The following is a 22050-nucleotide window of genomic DNA, read 5'->3' as shown; positions in this document are numbered from 1 at the left end:
TAACCTACCCCTATCCTTTTGGAATAATTGTATCTTGACTGCAGTCTACCTTATAAACAGAACACCTACTCGTATACTTAACAATCGAACTCCCTATGAAGTACTTTTTAATCTTAAACCACATTATTCTCATTTGAAAATCTTTGGATGTCTTTGTTTTGCTACAACCATATCACATGGGAGAAGAAAATTTAATCCGAGAGGTAGAAAGTGTATTTTTCTGGGTTACCCTTTTGGAGTCAAGGGATATAAACAAATGGATTTGAATACTGTCATAACCTAATTTTTGACATTTTTATTTTAATTATTTTATTTTCTAAAAAATTGATGAAAAACAAGTAAAAATAAAATAATTGAAGAATGAATTAAAATTTGGGTTAAGGGCAACAGGATTGGAAGTTTAAAGATTTAATTAAACTTTTGACCAGTTTAATTAATTAAATTAATGGCTTAATTGGAGAATTGATTCAATTAAAATTTAGATTATTTTAATCAAGAGTTTAATTGAAAAATTAATGAGTTCGAGGACTTAATTAAACTTTGATTTAATTAATTAAATAAATTCAGGGACTTAATTGAAATTAATCCAAGGGTAAAATTAAAAGATTGTTGGGATCAAATTGTTAAATTTCCAGAGGCAGGGGTCAAATTGAAAATTCCCATTTGCTGCCGAAACGGCACCGTTGCTAACAGCCGTGCGTCTTCTCCATCCCGCTTCAACAGGGGAGCTCCCGATTCAGCAGGGGAGCTGATAATCTGCAACAAATCTGATCGTGGACCACGTCTCTCGCCCACGATCTCGTCGGGGAAGATAACAGTCCTGTAAAGGCAGGAATGGTTAGAGGCAAGCAGCTGGGTCTCTATAAAAGGGGCCGAAAATCAGAGGAGAAGAGGGGGGAGCCAAGACAGAGTAAAAAAACCAGAGAAAAACAGAGCATAAACCGAAAATAACATACACAGAGAAGGAGAGAATAAGAGAGTAACAGATACAGAAAGGAGAGATCCCTGCAATTGTCTGTGTTTCATCTTAAGAAACAGACATACCGACTCAGCTTCTTCATCTCAAGAACAGGGAAATCAAAAAAAGAAGAAAAAAAGGAAGACAGTGGACACAACGGGGAGAGAGAGGAAAGCAGTCAAGCGAGAATAACAGCCACCGGCATTGCAACCTTCTTCGTCATCTCCAGAAACAGGTGCGCCCAATTCTCCTTTCATTATCTGTGTTCAGTAATGCATTTGAATAGTGCGAAGGTAATTTAATTACCTTCGCACTGTTGATGCACGCGTGAAATTGCTTCACGCGTGCATCAATCATCTGCCCAGCCGGTCACTGGCTTGAGCCACTGACCGGGCTGGGCTGGGTCTAGCCCAGCCCATGTGGGCTGATCTGGGCCCAACCTAAAAATATAAATAAAAAATAAAAAATATATAATAAAAATTGGGAATAAATAAAAATAAAAATATGAATTTATTGTTTTTTTATTCATTGACGACAGAGTCAGAATAAAAATACCGATTCAAATTTATTTCATTGTATTTTATTTAGTTATATAAAAATAAAAAATGTGCGTGCAAACAAAATAACATAAGATAAAATAAAATAAATTTATTTGGTATATTCACTGACGCCAGAGTCAGGAATAAAAAATACTAATGTAAATTTATTTTATTTTATTTTATTTTGTTTTTATTTAGCTACATAAAAATAAAAATAATACGTATGTGTAAAAGTAAATTGATTTTATTTGTTTATTCACTGACGCCAGAGTCAGGAATAAAAAAAAATGATGGTTTAAATTTATTTATTTTGATACCTACGTAATATTTACCAACGCCAGAGTTGGAAATATCCATAGTTGAATATTCACTGGCGCCAGAGTCAGGAATATTCCACACAAACAATCATAGTATAAACCAACAAATTTTTTTAGCAATTTAAGACAAAATCAGCAATGCAGCCTGCCTCAGGCAGGACATTTAAGGAGTGATAATATCTTCCCTTTTACGTAACCAGTCCCGAACCATAGAATCTCTGTTGACCAGTTAGGGTTTCTAGTGACCATAATACTAGGTGACGACTCCTTAAACAAGACCATTCACCATCAAAGAACAGGATGCCAGGAATTTGTTCTTTCCAAAGATTTAATAATTTTTAAGGCCGCCGCGATGTCGGGTGCGACAGAATGACGACTCCACTGGGGACCTTAGGACTAAGCTTTGCTATTTGTCTTTTTTATTGCTAAACTATATTTGTTGTACTATTTTTTTTTCTCTCCTTGTTGTGGCTATGTTGAGTTTATCAGGTTTTATTTATCTATTTATTTATTTTTTCTCTTTTTATTGTTTTAGCATGCATTTTTTTTCATGTTTATCATGCATAGATATTGGATATGGATCTAAGGTCTTCACGCATCACTTATCTCATTTTTAAATACGTGTGGTATCAACTTTAAGATAAGTGGAGGAGTAACGGCACCCCAATGACTTTAGCCTGGGTAAGGCTCGCGAAACTATCCAACTCTCACATGATTGTTTGCTCGATAGTGGTCGATATGCCAAACTGATATTACTCAGGGCCTCTATCTTCACGCTGCTTGTAAACCTCATATCAACCTTTCGAGGGCGATCACTGAGCATGCGAAAGACCGTTGAGACTAGATAGCAAAACTACCCTGATGCATTTAATGACTAGAACCTATTCTTTAGGTTAATCCCTGCGTAAATTCATTGAGATAAGCTTAAACGTGCTTTCGGGTGACATAATGACCGACATTCCTAAGATAACAACTGTTGAGTATGGATTCGAGTCTGAATCCTTGCAAATGACCGAGGAGACTGCCCTAGACTGGATGTCAGTGAGATACCGCTACCCAAAGACATTAGATGACAAAACACTAAACAGATCTCCTCTCGGCATTGCAATGAATATCGGATTCGGATCTGACCACACATTTAAAGAATAACGATCGTTATGTCACCCCCCAAAAGGCGAATCCATACCCAATATGTTGTATTCATCTTCATGCATGTTGGAACATACAATTATGACCTGTCATAATACCGCACTCCAGGTGAAATATAGGTCCCCCATTGAAACCCATTTATAACACTCGTTCGAGAAAAAAAAAATGGAAAACGAAGAAAGAGCCTAGTTGGAAGCCCAACACCAAAAAGAGGTGGACAATCTTAGAGAAGAAGTCGCAAAGCTTACTAGTCTACTCGAACAGGCCTTGAGAGACAAATCCGGAAAAGTAACACATATAACTCAGCCTGAACCTATGCCCATAAATCCCTTCAATCCACAGAATTTGGGGGCAAACGGTTTGTCATCCGATTTTCAATAAGCCATGCATTTCCAACCAGCATACCCTACAAGAACGCCTTTAACCATTGATTCTATAAAGAAGGAATCTCAGAAGGGCAAGATGGTAAAAGAAGATGGTCTGGACAAATTGGTTGCCCTAGAGCAAAGGATGAGGGCATTTGAGGGACTTCACCTATATGATCCTATAAAGGCTGCTGAGATGTGTTTGGTGCCCAACGTTGTCATTCCTAAAAAGTTTAGAGTGCCAGAATTTATCAAATATATGGGAACTCAATGCCCTATAACTCATCTCAAAGCATACTGCAACAAAATGGCTGAGGTGGTTGATGATGAGAAACTGCTGATTCATTTCTTTCAAGACAGCTTGAGTGACGCTGCCCTCATTTGGTATATGCGGTTGGACAATACCAAGGTAAAAAAATGGAAGGATTTAGTTGATGCCTTCATGAGGCAATATAAGTTCAATATAGACGTGGGTCCTGACCGGTTAAGCTTGCAAGCTATGGAGAAGGAAAACGAGGAGTCCATAAGGGAATACGCCCGAAGATGGAGTGAGGTAGCTGCACAAGTTAACCCTCCTATGTTGGAAAGAGAGATGATTAGTTTATTTTCCAACACCTTTAAAGCTCCGTACTTTGAATACTTGGTTAAAAGCTCTGCACAACATTTCACTGACCTGGTTGTTATAGCTGAGAGGATTGAACAAGCCATTGGGTTAGGTAAGATTGCTAACCCAATTGAGAAGAACGATTTCAATGAAAAAGGAAAGGACACTGAAGGTGGTTGCCAAGGCACTTATCGTTCCTATAGCTAATTACTTCACACCAACTCCCAAAAATCAACTATCTTGAAGATAAAGCTATGGTGATATTAGGTCAAGAATGATCTACATATGACTTCAATTGACTGTTGAAAAGATGCCCTTGTCAAGAAAGATGCCCTTGAAATATTCCATAAATTCTAATTAATGATTGCTAAATGTTTAGCCCCTTTATATTTTATCATGCCAGTATTCATAGCCTAAGATGTTGTCATAAGTTCTTTCTTGTTGAACTTATTTTCCAAAGTTTCAATGAAAATAATGAGTTTGTCATTCAATCGTGTTTACGATTAGCATTATTCATTTTTCTGAGAGAGTTTTCTTATAAAGACTCACAAACATATCTTTGAAGCCTTGTGCGATCTCATAGACGCAATTCATCTCTGTTACCAAAAATCAGTTTCCCTATTAGAGTTTTAAAAAAATTTTGATCTTGCATTTTGATTCCGAAAATAACTTGATGTTTATTCAAAAACCATATTTTTAACATTCTACTTGTAGAATGACAAGTGAATCAAGCAACTCCTTCATAGAGGTGACCAAACTCTAAAAAGAAAAAGAAAAAAGAAATGAATAAACACCCTTACCCCACGACTCTTGAATCATGTGTTTGAATAACTCATGAAATACATCTTTGCAAAGACTAAACCATCACACTAGATGAGGTCAAAGTTTATTGATCATAGCTGCTTGCGCTTGAAATGAGGAAAGGCCATCTTTGTTATTCCTTTCACGTTCTGAAATAAGTACATCCCTTGCGATCCCTTTTTGAGTCTGAATAATTTTTCTTTCATAAAAAATCCCGACTAAGATCACACCCTACACTAGGGGCAAGTGAAATTTCAATGATCAAGAAAGATGATAAAGCCGTGAGAAAGCCAAAAGGCAAAAGAGCCTAAGAAACTCAAATGCTAGGGAGCATGCCCAAATCACAAGAAAAAAAGTAAGGGGCAAGTGAAATTTCAATGATCAAGAAAGATGATAAAGCCGTGAGAAAGCCAAAAGGCAAAAGAGCCCAAGAAACTCAAATGCTAGGGGGCATGCCCAAATCACAAGAAAAAGTGATAACCAAGATAAAGTGAGTATGCTCTAGCAAAGCAATGAAAAAGAAAAAAAAAAGGGCAAATCAAAGAAGAGCGGCCAAAGAAAATATGAATGACGTCAAGAGTCAAACTGTTGATCGTGATCTTCAGTCTTTGAAACCCTGAAACACTCTTTGAGCCTTATGAATCCTTTTCTTTCATAGCAAAAAACTACAGCCTACGTTACGTGCCTGTAGAAGTCCTTTCTAATCAAGCAAGCAAGCAACCTAGAACAATAAACAATGATCTCAAAATGCAAAGAATACTTTTTCATAAGATTCATGACATCAAGTATAAACTACTCATTATTATTCATGCTAATAAAAATGAGTGTTCAAAAAGAGACAAGTTTTTTCTCGTACAAAACCTCAAGCTTTTGCTCAAGCCCTTCACTTTGAAACAAAAGGTCATCTCATGATGTATTTTCATCGAAGACCTCATTGCCAAACACAAGAGCAAATAATCTCTTTTCCAAGAAAGATAATAACCAAGGAGTTGCAAGATTTCAAAAGCAAATTGTTTTAAATTCATATCAAAACAATTTTTGTTGTCAAAAGGCAAGATCAAGATTTCAAGATTCATTCTAGATCCATATTCCTTCACCAAATGAGAGAATGGCCTTTTAAAACCATTATTCATCTAAGTCAGTGACATAGCATATTTGGGGGCAATGACCAGTACAAGTAACATTGTGTTTAAGGAAAATCTATCATCCCTTACAACAAGACAAGTTGGCATTTTGGTTTACAAAAGACAGTTTGATCCTTTCAGCTAGTGACACCGAATGTTTTTAGCGATGAGACGAGGGGTAATGAATGATCCTCTCAAATTATTTGACGAGTCCGAAAATCTTTAGCAAGCATGTGGGTCACGATGGGTACCACAAAGGCTGAGTTGTGCAAACAAATCTGAAAAAAGTCTTATATGAGCTAACTCGAGTGGGCTAGAAAGCCAAACGACAAAGATGACTCAAATCAGATAGCAAGATCTCACCAACTAAGCAACGAGAAGACTAAGAAGAAATGGGGGGCCTATATTTCAAATCAGGTAAAGATGCATGCATATCATTTAAACTTTGAGACATTGGACAATGAGTTTTGCAAATTTTATTAGAGAAAATTCTAACGGAATCCATCAAGCGGAAGGCCAACTTGAAATGACGAACATTGAAATTGCTTTTGAAAAATTTTCACTTTTGAGAATTTTTCAACCTGGGCAGGCCGCCCATGAGAATTAGGCCACCTGAAAAATATTTGTATTTTCCCACCACCTTTCATTCTCCATTCGAGGGCGCCTTCGAGCCCTCGTCTTATCCCCATTCGAGCGTGCCTTCGAGCCCTCGTCTTGTTTCTTTTCGAGCGCGCCTTCGAACTCTCGACCATCAAAGGTAGTGCATTTCCTATCCTACCTCCATTCGAGCGCGCCTTCGAGCCCTCGTCTTATCCCCATTCGAGCACGCCTTCGAGCCCTCGTCTTGTTTCTTTTCGAGCGCGCCTTCGAGCCCTCGACCATCAAAGGTAGTGCATTTCCTATCCTACCTCCATTCGAGCGCGCCTTCGAGCCCTCGTCTTATCTCCATTTGAGCGCGCCTTCGAGCCCTCGTCTTATCTCCTTTTTTAGCGCGCCTTCGAGCCCTCGACCATCAAAGGTAGTGCATTTCCTATCCTACCTCCATTCGAGCGCGCCTTCGAGCCCTCGTCTTATCTACATTCGAGCGCGCCTTCGAGCCCTCGTCTTATCTCCATTCGAGCCCTCGTCTTATCTCCATTCGAGCGCGCCTTCGAGCCCTCGTCTTATCTCCATTTCGAGAGCGCCTTCGAGCCCTCGACCATCAAAGGTAGTGCATTTCCTATCCTACCTCCTTTTGAGTGCGCCTTCGAGCCCTCATTTCCTTCGAGCTCTCATTTCCTTCGAGCTTCCATCTATTGAATAATGCGCCTTCGAGCCCTATCATGTCTTAAAAAAAAAATCCTCGTATTTTTTCACTGGGCAGGTAACCCATTACAATGTGACCAACTGGGCCGGTAACCCATTACAATGTGACCATCTGGGCAGGTAACCCATTACAATGTGACCATTTGGGCCGGTAACCCATTACAATATACCATCACAGAAAAAAAAACAGCAAAAAAAAAATCCTCGTATTTTTCAATCATCGGGCAGGTCGCCTGGAACAATTAGACCACTCGTGAAATTCTTCGCGTTTCTTTTATCATCGGGCAGGTTGCCCAGAACAATTTGATCCATTTCATAAAAAAAAGGGTCGTCTCCCAAATGACTTGTTTCTTGATTTCTACATCTCTCTGTAAATGTCATGTGTCAATCTACTGTTTTCAAAGTTTTCAAGACTAAAAAAAAAAAAAGTTCGTTTTGTATCTACTTTCCTTTATAAATTTACTACACAAAGCTAAAAGAAAATGAAATTTTTTAATATCTTTGCATAGTAAATATTATAAAGAGGGGGCAACTGTCATAACCTAATTTTTGATATTTTTATTTTAATTATTTTATTTTCTAAAAAATTGATGAAAAACAAGTAAAAATGAAACAATTGAAGAATGAATTAAAATTTGGGTTAAGGGCAACATGATTGGAAGTTTAAAGATTTAATTAAACTCTTGACCAGTTTAATTAATTAAATTAATGGCTAAATTGGAGAATTGATTCAATTAAAATTTAGATTATTTTAATCAAGAGTTTAATTGAAAAATTAATGAGTTCGAGGACTTAATTAAACTTTGATTTAATTAATTAAATAAATTCAGGGACTTAATTGAAATTAATCCAAGGGTAAAATTAAAAGATTGTTGGGATCAAATTGTTAAATTTCCAGAGGCAGGGGTCAAATTGAAAATTCCCATTTGCTGCCGAAACGGCACCGTTGCTAACAGCCGTGCGTCTTCTCCATCCCGCTTCAACAGGGGAGCTCCCGATTCAGCAGGGGAGCTGATAATCTGCAACAAATCTGATCGTGGACCACGTCTCTCGCCCACGATCTCGTCGGGGAAGATAACAGTCCTGTAAAGGCAGGAATGGTTAGAGGCAAGCAGCTGGGTCTCTATAAAAGGGGCCGAAAATCAGAGGAGAAGAGGGGGGGAGCCAAGACAGAGTAAAAAAACCAGAGAAAAACAGAGCATAAACCGAAAATAACATACACAGAGAAGGAGAGAATAAGAGAGTAACAGATACAGAAAGGAGAGATCCCTGCAATTGTCTGTGTTTCATCTTAAGAAACAGACATACCGACTCAGCTTCTTCATCTCAAGAACAGGGAAATAAAAAGAAAAAGAAAAAAAGGAAGACAGTGGACACAACGGGGAGAGAGAGGAAAGCAGTCAAGCGAGAATAACAGCCACCGGCATTGCAACCTTCTTCGTCATCTCCAGAAACAGGTGCGCCCAATTCTCCTTTCATTATCTGTGTTCAGTAATGCATTTGAATAGTGCGAAGGTAATTTAATTACCTTCGCACTGTTGATGCACGCGTGAAATTGCTTCACGCGTGCATCAATCATCTGCCCAGCCTGTCACTGGCTTGAGCCACTGACCGGGCTGGGCTGGGTCTAGCCCAGCCCATGTGGGCTGATCTGGGCCCAGCCTAAAAATATAAATAAAAAATAAAAAATATATAATAAAAATTGCATATAAATAAAAATAAAAATATGAATTTATTGTTTTTTTATTCATTGACGACAGAGTCAGAATAAAAATACCGATTCAAATTTATTTCATTGTATTTTATTTAGTTATATAAAAATAAAAAATGTGCGTGCAAACAAAATAACATAAGATAAAATAAAATAAACTTATTTGGTATATTCACTGACGCTAGAGTCAGGAATAAAAAATACTAATGTAAATTTATTTTATTTTATTTTATTTTGTTTTTATTTAGCTACATAAAAATAAAAATAATACGTATGCGTAAAAAATAAATTGATTTTATTTGTTTATTCACTGACGCCAGAGTCAGGAATAAAAAAAAATGATGATTTAAATTTATTTATTTTGATACCTACGTAATATTTACCAACGCCAGAGTTTGAAATATCCATAGTTGAATATTCACTGGCGTCAGAGTCAGGAATATTCCACACAAACAATCATAGTATAAACCAACAAAATTTTTTAGCAATTTAAAACAAAATCAGCGATGCAGCGTGCCTCAGGCAGGACGTTTAAGGAGTGATAATATCTTTCCTTTTACGTAACCAGTCCCGAACCATAGAATCTCTGTTGACCAGTTAGGGTTTCTAGTGACCATAATACCAGGTGGTGACTCCTTAAACAAGACCATTCACCATCAAAGAACAGGATGCCAGAAAACGTTCTTTCCAAAGATTTAATAATTTTTAAGGCCGCCGCGATGTCGGGTGCGACAATAGTAAGGTAGTTTTTCTTTCTAGAGATGTCCTCTTTCATGAAACACATTTTCCTTTCAAATAATGCTCTCCCACCAGTGAAGAAAATTCACCTTTCCATTCCACACTAGACATACAGTATTTTCCTTGTCCAGATCACTCATCTGACTCTCATTGTTCTCCACAGAATGTAGACAGCACCCCTACTTCACCAAACACTCCATCCTCATCTAGCAGTCATGTTTCCACTCCTAAGGATGTCGATCTTGAAAACTCATATGTCTCTTATGATCCTATTGAACACGATACTCCCTCACCTTCTCCTCACATGGCTCTTCAAAAATCCACTAGGATCTTTTCCTCCTACAAATTGTTCTTTTCCCTTGTCCAATTATCTTTCATATGATTGTTTTTCACCCAAGTTCCAAGCCTTTTCTTCTAATCTTTCTATCATGGTCGAGCCAACCTCGTATTCTACAGCAGTTAAGGATCTAGGTTGGTGTAAGGCAATGGATGTAGAATTGCAAGCCTTAGAAGAGAATCAAACTTGGATTCTCATTGATTTGCCTCCTGGAAAAGACGCTGTGGACTATAAGTATGTCTACAAAATAAAGAGAAATTCAGATGGAAGTGTGGAAAGATTGAAGGCTAGAGTGGTCGCAAAGGGGTATACTCAACAAGAAGGCATTGATTATCACGAGACTTTCTCTCTTGTAGCAAAGATGGTCACTGTGCGATACCTTCTATTAGTTGCTGTTGTTCGCGATTGACATTTGCATCAATTTGACTTAAATAATGCCTTCCTACATGGAGACTTAGAAGAAGAGATTTACATGAGAAAACCACCAGGGTACAATAAATGAACAACTGGACAGGTGTGTAAGCTCCTCAAAAACTTGTATGGTTTGAAGCAGGCCAACAGACAATGGGCATAATCCTTGTATATGTCGATGACATAATCCTTGCCAGCAGTTCCATGACCAATGGGCATGACAAGTTTAAGATCAAGGACTTAGGTGTCTTGCGATTTTTCCTTGGAATAGAAGTGGCAAGATCACCCATGGGCATACACATCTGCTAACGAAAATATGCCCTTGATATTCTAGTTGATTCAGGGATTCTGGGTTGTAAACCAGTAAAGATTCCCATGGAACAGAATTCAAGACTGAGCAAGGATGAAGGTGACTGTTTGGTTGATCCCTCAACATATCGAAGACTCATTGGCAGACTACTTTATCTAACCATTACAAGGCCTGACATTAGTTATCCAGTGCAAGTTCTGAGTCAGTTTATGGATAAACCTTCAAAATCTCAATTGACAGCTGCTCAAAAAGTTCAGCGGTACATCAAATCTGCGCCTGGACAAGGATTATTGTTGTTCGCTTCTTCGAACTTAGAGTTAATTGCTTATTGTGATTCTGATTGGGTTGCATTCCCTTATACTCGTCGCTCAGTTACAGGGTATTGTGTTCTACTTGGAAAGTCTCTCATTTCATGGAAATCAAAGAAGTAAAGCATAGTATCTCGGTCTTCTGCAGAGGCAGAATACCAAGCCATGGCTGCCACAGTCTCTGAGCTGACTTGGCTTAGGTTTCTACTTACTGATCTGCATGTCGAGCACCCTCATGTAGCCACCCTTTATTGTGATAATCAAGCTGCACTCCATATTGCCTCAAACCTAATTTTCCATGAATGTACGAAGTACATTGAGCTGGATTGTCATCTCATCAGGGACAAAATTTTGGAAGGATCCATTGTCACCATGCATGTTCCCACTCACCTCAACGAGCTAACCTCCTTACGAAGGCACTTCCCTCTTCTCTTCTGCGATCTCACTTACTCAAGCTGGGAATTGTCAACCTACATTCTCCATCTTGTGGGGAGGTATTACGGGACATAAATATTTATGTTAATGAAGAAGGAATGACGACTTGTCGTTCAACTCTCCCATCACATGCACGAGAGGATAGATGACACACGTTTTGTACATTCTTCTTTTTCTGTTACTTGTATTTTTAGCCTCCAGAATTAGCTGGAAGATTATCTTTTGTTTTCACGTTTCTCTTTCCAGTTTGTTATACAATACAAACATAATAGGATGCATGTATAAAATCCACTTCTGTAAAAGAACTGTGTGTGAAGAATTCAACAAAGATAGTAGGCCTATTCATCCATTTCTTCCATGAGTCGATTGTTTTTCTTTTCAAGGTTTTGATAATTCTTACATCATCTTTGGTTTTATCCTTAAAATTTAAACAAAAAATAATAAAATCACTTGGTAAAAATATATTTTTTTACTCACCTTTAAAATAAATAATTATTGAAGTCTTGGTTAAGGATTTTATATTTATGATTAGCTAAGATAAATATACCAACATTTGGCATTATCCTCAAAAAGTTGATTAAAAGGATAATAAAGTTTCTTAATATGAAACTTTATCATAAATATATGTATGAAAAAGTGTTTTTGCCACATGTTAATATAGAATAAATGAATTATCAATGGACATTTTTCTAGAAAGTTGCTTAACAGATAATATAAATAATTAACATGTAATTTTATATTGGATTTTTAGTTAATTATCAACACCTTACCCATAATCTCTAAAAATATCAATTATAGTTTTTAGTTACTATAAAAATATATAGATGACGATTTATTTTTTTATATTTTTTCCCGTATTATGCGCGCATATATATATGTATGTATATATGTATGTATATATATATATGTATGTATATATATATGTATAAAAGTGATGTAATTGGGGCCAGTTTTATAATTATGTTTAATGAAAGTTAAAACAACGGATAATTAAAACACTACATTTATTATTATTGTAAAATAAAAGAACATTTATTTAAGCATCCTGCTTCTGGAAGAGGTCTTCATTGCTGTTAGAAGCAAATAGATGAGAAAGTATGAAATGATCACCAGTTACATTGACAAAAATTATGAACACAACGTAGAACCATCCTCTGTCCTGGACAAGAAGATTTTTGCTCGCAAGTTGCGGTTGTGTCGCATGGTACATTTAGCTTAATTTCTCCTCCCTCGACGACTGGTATGTTCGACATTGAAACACCTGCGAGAACTATTTTATTAGTCTTTTTAATGAAATAAATTGTGGGATATATATAGAATAAGAGAAAGGAAAAAGAACACTTACAAGTTGTGATGACAAACAAAACGAACAAGAATGTCATTGAAAACGAAACCTTCTCCATATCTTAATTCTTAGTTTGAGTTTTTCCAAGCTTTTGATTATTTTGCTTGTTGTGTAATGACTTGAGTTTCTATGAATGATGTTTATATAGACACAAATAATTAAATTATTTGTGTCATGGATTTATTTCCAAACTAATTTTTTTTTTAATTAGGTATGTTATCTTGTATTTAGATTACACCATATCTCATTAATAATGAACTTATTAGCATTAAACACTACAAAAAATGCTATTTAAAGACTTAAGATCCGAGACTCAAACCAAAATAGCATGGATTTATTTCCAATTTAACAACCATTCTTACTATATATATAATCAACAAAGGAAATTTAATGAAATTTCCAAAATCCTTTCAAAAACTTTTGTGATTTTCTAGTGTATTTTTCCATCATTCTGGATTAATATTGGTTGGCATTTTTACATTGTAAAAATGCAAATCCGGTATTAAAGTACCCCGTTTTCTCCGAAATGTTGCAAAATATATATAAATAAAAAGTTTTGTTTTCACGCATATAACAAAGTCTCTTAAAGATAAAACACAAAATCACATCGTATTTTCATACAACAATATTCTAAAAAATTAAAGTCACAAGAACTAGACTTTAATAACCAGTTTATTAAAGTCTTATGACTTTATATTGTGCCATAAGACTTCATATGTTTATTCTTGTTACCCTTAACATAAAATGTTAAGGTTAAAGATAGCTACCGGCCACCTCGGCTTTCTAGGTATCAGTCATCAGCCATCTTTCTCATCTATTTGCTTCTCACAGCAATGAAGACCTCAAGTCTTCCAGAAGCAGGATGCTTAAATAAATGTTCTTTTATTTTACAATAATAATAAATGTAGTGGTTTATTTATTTTATATTAACATGATGCCGCAAAAATACTTTTTCATGTAGATATTTATGATAAAGTTTCATATTAAGAAATTTTATTATCCTTTTAATCAACATTTTCAAGATAATGCCAAATGTTGGTATATTTATTCTTAGCCAATCATAAACATAATCAAATGATGATTTATTTATTCTATGTAGACCCATGAATAATAAAATCATAATCAAATATTTATGATTTGAAAATATTTGTACTTTTTTTTTCAAAGCAATTTGATTGACTTCTAAGAATAAAATTTGCAAATAATTTATTTATCGATCCCATGTCAAACGTAACTGAAAATTATGATTTAAAATTGTTTTTTTGAAATGATTTCATTATTATTATTTTGTTGGTTTCTAAGATAAAAAACCATTTTAAGATTTTTTTTCATCCAATATCAATGTATTATAAAAAAACACAAATGAAAAGTGATTTTTTCAAAGAGATTATTTATGGATTTCTTCAATTAAGTCCCCAATTGGCCATCAAACTTCAATATTTTTGCAATTAAGCTCTTGATCTCACCAAATAATATATATATATGGACACAACAGTGATTTCTAAAAATCAAATCATGAGTGAAAATCCATCAACTCAGATTCTACTAGCAATCACACATAGTGGTTAACAAGAAATTACTCAACTTCGTTTTGCTTTAACCCATACACTTATATCTTCAAAGTTTATAGGATCTATGATATTAGGTTAGATATACAAGTCCTTTTTTTAATCCTATATCAATCTAGTATAATAAACAATAAATAAATGTTTACAAGTTCATAATACATTCTTAGAAAACAATTATATTATTATTTTTAGATCAACTTCTTAGGATAAAATTGTTTTTTTTTCCTTAAACACATAAAGCAAATCAAAACATCAATAAATCCTATGTTGGTTTATCCAAAACATTGATTAGAAGATCACATTCGGAATATATGAATTGATGATTATAAAACCAAATCCAATACATAATCATTTTAGTCTTGATTGGCCTGCCTATGCAGCATGGAAGAATATGGTATTTAAGATGATCATCACAAGAATGATAGTGATAATCATCTCAACCATTCTTGTGATGCTATCTTACATTCACACAGCACATGTTACTTAGTAACATGATCTTAGGATGTAAATTGATGTCCTAAGATGTTACTTAGTAACTCATCTTACTTAGTAACAAGAAGCTTGCTGAGTTCAAGGACGCTGATACTGACAGTAATATAATAGAGCATTTATGCAGCGAAAGATAACATGGTACACAGAGAACTTACATTCACAAGGCTTATTAGGGCTTAGGACTATCGTTGTGGCATGCATTTTACTGATTGCCTAATTCCAACCATCTGGGTTATTTAAGATGAGTGAAATATCATGGTATTAGACTATTAGAGGTTGTATGAGGCGTTGAAGCAGAAGAGAGTTGCTACCCGTAAGTAGAATATCATTAACATAAACCAGAAGATAACAAATATCAGCACCAGCAGAGAAGATAAATAATGAGGTATCCACCTTAGAAGCACAAAAATCAATAGATAGTAGAAAGTCATTAAGACGAGTGTACCAAGCCCGCAGAGCTTATTTTAAACCATATAGGGACTTATGCAATCTACACACATGAGAAGGGAGAGTAGAGTCAACAAAACCTGGAGGTTGTTTCATATAGACCTCTTCATCAAGAACGCCATTGAGGAAGGCATTATGAATATCAAGCTAATGAATTTTCCAATCACACGAAACGGCAATGGAGAAGACTAATCTGACGGTCGCCTGTTTGATAATAGAACTAAAGGTTTCAGAGTAATCAATATCTTCTTGCTGAGTGAAACCTCTAGTAACTAGACACGCCTTATACCTCTCAATGCTGCCATCAAATCTGTGTTTAGTCTTGTACACTCACCGACTACCAACAACATTCATCGAATGGTGAAATGGCACCAAGGTCCAAGTTCTGTTAGCATCATAAAAAACAAGTAGCTCATAAGTAGGAGGAGAAACTACCCAACTGAAGGAGGCAGCAGAGACGGTGGTAGTTGTTGTGGACAGTGCTGTCTTGGGCTGCCTAGGACGGAGAACCATGGGATGTTGGCGAGCAGCTGGGCATGGAGAAGGAGAGCCAGTACCTGGAAGTTGCTGGAGAGGATATGAGGGAAGGTCTACACAGAGCTGCAGGTCGGCTGGAGAGGCGGTGGAGGGACTGGTTTGTGCAGCAGACACCGGCGAAGCTGCTGCAAAACTAGGTTGTTCTGCAGCGTCAGACCTGAAGGCAAGAGCATATGGCGATGGAGAACCTGTTCCTGCATAATGATCATTTGAAAAACAAGTAGCTGGTGACAGTATGGCAGGGCTGGACGGGGATGAAGTGGAGGCAGAATTTGTGGGCAAGTGGGGGGTCAGTTGGGGTGCGGCAAAGGGCAGAACAGGGGTGCGTGCAGAGGGTAGAACAAGGGTGCTGTTTGGGCCAGTTGGTAAAGTGGTAGTGTAACGGACTCGACTGTATGATTTGATCAACGCTAAAAGATCCCAACATACGCTCTTAATTTGAGGGTAATTATTTTTTTGTAAAGAATTCTACCAATATATATATATATATATATATATATATATATATATATAATATAGATGCTAACATGTAAAGAGAGAATTTAATCCATGATAAGTATTCTTAAAAATTTCAAAAGGTTAGTTACGGGATAACTAATGTACTGCATACTGAGCTAAGACTTTTATATACACATCAAGGTTTACATAAAAGCATATTGCATACTCGCAATAATTCCATTGTGCTTAAGTTAAATTTTTACATAAGCTTAACAAAGTGAAGTACTAAACTAATGATCTCCCTGGACATTTGATGGACCTGTTACACAAACAACCTAATAAGCATACCATTATATATATATATAATCATATAATGTATACGAATGAAGTATGAATTTCCTATCAAATCCATAGGAATTCTAACAATCATCTTATAATTTGCTTGTAAATCATTTAACAATTAAAACTCATTTGCATATCCTTAATTTGAATACTCTTATTTACTTGCATAGTCCAACCTGAACATTTTTAGACAATTATATTTATCAATTTCTCCCATGTCATTCAAACACGGATACCCTTTACCAATCGAGTCTTATTGATCATTCTTACGCATCCCAACACGGATATTATTAGCCAAAGCTAATCTTGTAATTCATTTCCCGACAATCTTATCACGGATGCCATTAGCCGAAGCTGATATTGTAATTCATCTCCTGGCAATCATATCAGGGATGCCATTAGCCAAAGGTAATCTTATAATTTATTTCCCGGCAATCTTATCAGGGATGCTATTAGCCAAAGCTAATTTTGTAATTCATTTCCCCGCAATCCTATCACGGATGCCATTAGCTGAAGCTAATCTTGTAAATACATTAGACTTTATTTACATTAAACATGGAATTTATTGTTTTTGCATTCACTAGAAGAACATTAAATTGCATAAGTGCAAAAAGAAGGGAAAATGACGCACCTGCTCCGCTTGCCTTGTGGCCTCCCCCAGCAGAAGATCTAATCCTGGTCATTCCTCCTGAACACAAGGAAGTCTTTGGTCATGATCCCTTCAAGCCGATGTTATAGAGAATCCATATTCATTCACTACACATATGTTACTTTCTATGCATGTTCATTTCCTCATCATAACATACATACACATATAATGTATATTTTTTAGAACTAGTATACCAACATCCAAGTGTACAAACAACTCAGTTCTTATATATATATAGACACACACACATATAGTATTCATGTGAAAGTCTAGCTATTACTATTTCCTCTGTTACTGTCTTAGACACACACACATATTTTTATTTGTTCGATCAAGTCCTTAATTTCAATTTTGATTTTAAAATCAATTCAATTGTATCCCTGCCAAATTCCAACGTTAGCCTTGATGTTGGCCGCCTTTTTAAATTTGGTCCTTGGTCTCAAATTTATGTAATTTGACCCTTAATTGATCAACAAACTTTTAATTTCTTCAATTGAACCCTGATTCAGTCAATTCCAGCCCTTCTATTTGCGTGCATTTTTCATTTTGGTCCTTAGTATTGGATTTCTTCAATAAAGTCCCTAATTGGCCATCAAACTTCAATATTTATGCAATTAAGCTTCTGATCTGACCAAATCAACTATTAAAAGTGCATTTTTATCAAGGTTTTATATCATCATTTTGCACTTGAAGTATCAATAACTCCTTAACTAAAACATGTTTTATAATAACAAGTCTGATACTATAAGATACCTTTAATTTATGGTAAATATTCATCTTAAATGCAGGCCTATCACATAAATCAAATGATTGATTGATGAGTTTAACCACTGAAATTGAGAAGACAAAGAGAGGGCTAAGCTTAGAAAAGAGATGCTGGTTCAGTCCAAACTGGAACACTATTTGGTTATTGGATCATACCTAGAGCTATAGATCTTGGCTTTAGGTCTGGTCTATATGGATGGAAAGCTAAGACATAGGCCTAAAACTTTCATGAAGAGTCCAAGATTCAAAAAGGTTGTTTTCAAGGTCAAATTGTAGCAACAACGGAGAAGTCAGAATCTGTTCTACAGCCCAGATACTGTTCAATGTTCAGCTCATATTTCGAGTTATAGAAGTGCAAATGCACCGATTATTTTTTCATTGGAAAATCGAGACAATTGCCTAGAACTCTCATGAAGACTATATGTTCCAATTCTAATGTTAGCAATGACGTTTTGTTCAGACAAAAAGATAAGGATTGTCACCAAGTCAAGATGTGGCCACCCACTCAACAATTAGTCATCAAATCAATAGTTCTAAATTTTGGCCTATAAAAGGAGGCATTTGCCATGCATTTAGGCATCTTGGTTTTCAGATCAAGATAATGTTCTTGCTTTCTCTTTATATTTTTGTAATACTTAAGTTTTGTTTATATTAATCTTTTGGTTTTTCATTTTAACCAAATGCCAAAACAGTTGCTAAGCTGATACTTGGGGAAAACAAGGATTACTTGTATTTTATTAGTGGAAAGAGGAAATGGGAGTTGCCATCAAGTTTTTGGTTACTAGGAACCATAACTGGTTTAAGAGATCGGGCACGGGGACAAATTGCGTAAAGGCAAGGTATTAGCACCCCAAATACGCCTTACCTAAGGTAAGCTGCATTGTTTGATTGTCTTATATGAACTAAGATGTGTTGTATTTCTAATTGTTGGTCCATCTAAGTTCTAAAAAGAGTCCTCCTTAGTAAGGAGATCCACATCTTATCAGGTAAAATCTAACTGTGTTAGTGTCAACAAAAAGAAACTAATTTTTATTTAATATTAGGAATACATCTTACGTGTACGTTCGTAATCCTAGATATTAAAAGAAAACAAAATAATTTTTTTTGGAATTTTTTAAATATTAGTCTAGTTCTTGTGACTTTAATAAACTGGTTATTAAGGCCAAAAATCCATGCTAAGACATATTTTTTAGAATATTGTTGTATGAAAATACGATGTGATTTTGTGTTTTATCTTTAAGAGACGTTGTTATATGCGCGAAAACAAAACTTTTTATATATATATATATATATATATATATATATATATATATATTTGCAATATTTCGGAGAAAATGGGGTACTTTAATATCGGATTTGCATTTTTACAATGTAAAACTGCCAACCAATATTAATCCAGAATGATGGAAAAATACACTAGAAAATCACAAAAGTTTTTGAAAGGATTTTGGAAATTTCATTAAATTTCCTTTGTTGATTATATATATAGTAAGAATGGTTGTTAAATTGGAAATAAATCCATTCTTTTGGTTTGAGTCTCGGATCTTAAGTCTTCAAATAGCATTTTTTGTAGTGTTTAATGCTAATAAGTTCATTGTTAATGAGATATGGTGTAATCTAAATACAAGATAACATACCTAATTAAAAAAAATTAGTTTGGAAATAAATCACTACAAGATTTCACAGTTTTACCGACGGCAAAATTCCGTCGGTGTGTGATTAGAAATTCGTCGGTGATTTTTTTACCGACGTCATCACCGACGGAATACGTCCGTCGGCTTTACCTTCGTCGGTGAATCCTCATTCCGTCGGTATATCAGTCGGAAAAACAAAAAATCATTTGCCGATGGTTTTACAGACGGAACGTGCGCGCCAAAAAAAAAAGATTCTCGCTTGAAATATACCGACGGAATGAAAATCCGTCGGTGAAATTAAAATTACCGACGGAAAATATCCGTCGTTAAATCGGTCGGTGAATGTATGAAATACCGACAGAATATTTCCGTCTGTAAATTCGTCAGTAATGGTGGAAGCTACTGTTAAATGGCGACGGATTAATTCCGTCGGTAAGTCTGTCGGTGAAAGTTTAAAATACCGACCGAATTCATCCGTCGGTAAAATCCTTGGTAATAGTTTTTTTCTTAATTTGTTTTTTAAAAATTATTTAGGATATATAATATAAAACTATATAAATTAATTGTTATACAAACCAATTATGCAAATAAAATTTTTATTAAACATAAAAAAAAAAACAAAGTTAAATAATATTCATTGCAAACTGAATATGTTTCAAGAAAAATAATAAATGAAGTTTTAAAGGTAAATAATGTTGATTACAAATTAATATAAAGATGATGGAGCTTGAGGAGGAGGAGGAGATCCTGGCGGAGGCTGGTGGTTATACGGCCAAAAAGGATTAGGCGCACATGTTCCGCTATTTGACAATTTCATAATCATTTCGTAAAGCTGGTCATAAGCCGCTTTTTGCTGTTCAGGAGCCGCTTCATACTCCGCTTTTTGTTGTGCTTGAGACGCTTTGAATTGCTCAGACTCCGCTCTTTGTTGTGCATGAGACGCTTTGAGTTGTGCGTACTACGCTTGTAGGTTGTCGTATTTCTCGTTGAGTTGCTGCAAAGCCACGAACTCTTTAGATTGGGAGCTCGCTATTGATTGGGAGCTCCCAACGGTTGAAACACTACGGGTCGACCGCAAGTTGTCGGCCGTAGTGTTGGAGAGCTCGTAAACCCGATTTTTATCTGGTCCACCTGACGAGCCAACCTCCATCCACAAATCCGGATCGAATTCCGGATGGGTCAAAGTATCGTCCCCGTATCTCTCCCTCAACCGATTATTATAGGTCTCCTGAAAATAAAATAAAAAAAGTAATCATCATATTCAATACAATAAACATAATAACTTACAAAATAAAATGGTTGAACAAACATACCACGAAATGCTGAGCACGGTTATCAACGAACTGTTGCGCCCCCTTCTGGCGGTCTTGACTCCGCACGTGCGTCTCCACAAACAGCTCCATCGGGCTCGGCTCACGTCCAAGAGACGCAGCCTATAATGAAAAAAGATATATTAACAACAACTGAATTTAACGATATATTTCATTTAAATTAATCTTACCATCCGTTTCGCATGTGCAGCAAACGGAACGGAGCCGCCAGTGTGAGTTGTCACCCCGCCATGAATTGGCCGATTCCGGTTGCCAGCACCGGATTGTGAGCGTCGTGTGAACCGCTCAGACGTCACATGCTCAAGATAGTGCGGCCATATATCTTCCGGGATGTATATCGGTTTGAAATCCCTCCAAACCGCAACATCGTTCCAGCCTTGGAAACCCCTATCCCTCGCGGTTTTTTTTTGCCTTTTTCTGTGCTTCATACCAAAAATCACGCAACCTGCTTCACGCAACCAAAAATTACATTTCGAAACATAAATTTTTGTCAAAAAAAAATCCTGTATTGTTTTCGATCTTACCTAGTTGCCGCGTGATTTTCCCACACCCTCCTCACAACAGCGTTATGCTCAATGTCCCAGCAGAATTTGTGCTTTGTATAAATAAACAAGTTTAAATAAAAATAATACAATTATATTAATAAGCTGAAAATTATAAATTAATACCAACCTCAAACCTGTTAAACCATGCATTGATTTGAGGCATCCATTCAGGATGCTTGGATATCTGACTCCATTGAAACAATGGAATCTCCATTGACGATTTAAACGCCGATGATATTACTCGGGCGGCTTCAATGTTTATGAACCTGAAAATAAATGAAATAAATTCAATAGTGATTACTTGATAAATTATGTTGTAATTTTTTTTTTAAAAAACTAAAACCTTAACAAACTTACATTGAAAGGTCGTCCTTCCACTGTGCCTCGTACTTGCGGGTAAATTGATTCCGCTGCGAAGGCACGCCGCCTCTGCGCTATGAAGTACCGCTGGAAGAGGCAGCATCGGTTGACAGCGCAGGTGGTGTAGGTGCCTCTTCTTGAGAGGCACCTAAGGTAATATCATCCTCGCTGCTAAACGAACTAGC

General features: G+C 36.0%; 1 long non-coding RNA gene across 1 annotated transcript; it reads right to left on the bottom strand.

Annotated features, from left to right (window-relative positions):
* Positions 1-7708: 7708 nt before the first annotated feature.
* LOC127904892 (uncharacterized) lies at positions 7709-8682 on the bottom strand. Its single transcript, XR_008058326.1, has 2 exons — positions 8383-8682; positions 7709-8245 (listed from the first exon to the last, which is right to left on the bottom strand). It is a non-coding gene; the product is annotated as an uncharacterized LOC127904892 (long non-coding RNA).
* Between the last annotated feature and the right edge of the window lie 13368 nt (positions 8683-22050).

The sequence above is a fragment of the Populus trichocarpa genome, chromosome 1 (assembly GCF_000002775.5).
Source record: "Populus trichocarpa isolate Nisqually-1 chromosome 1, P.trichocarpa_v4.1, whole genome shotgun sequence".
Lineage (NCBI taxonomy): Eukaryota > Viridiplantae > Streptophyta > Magnoliopsida > Malpighiales > Salicaceae > Populus > Populus trichocarpa.
The sequence above is the reverse complement of the archived record's forward strand: the minus strand, read 5'-3'. Positions and strand labels throughout refer to the sequence as shown.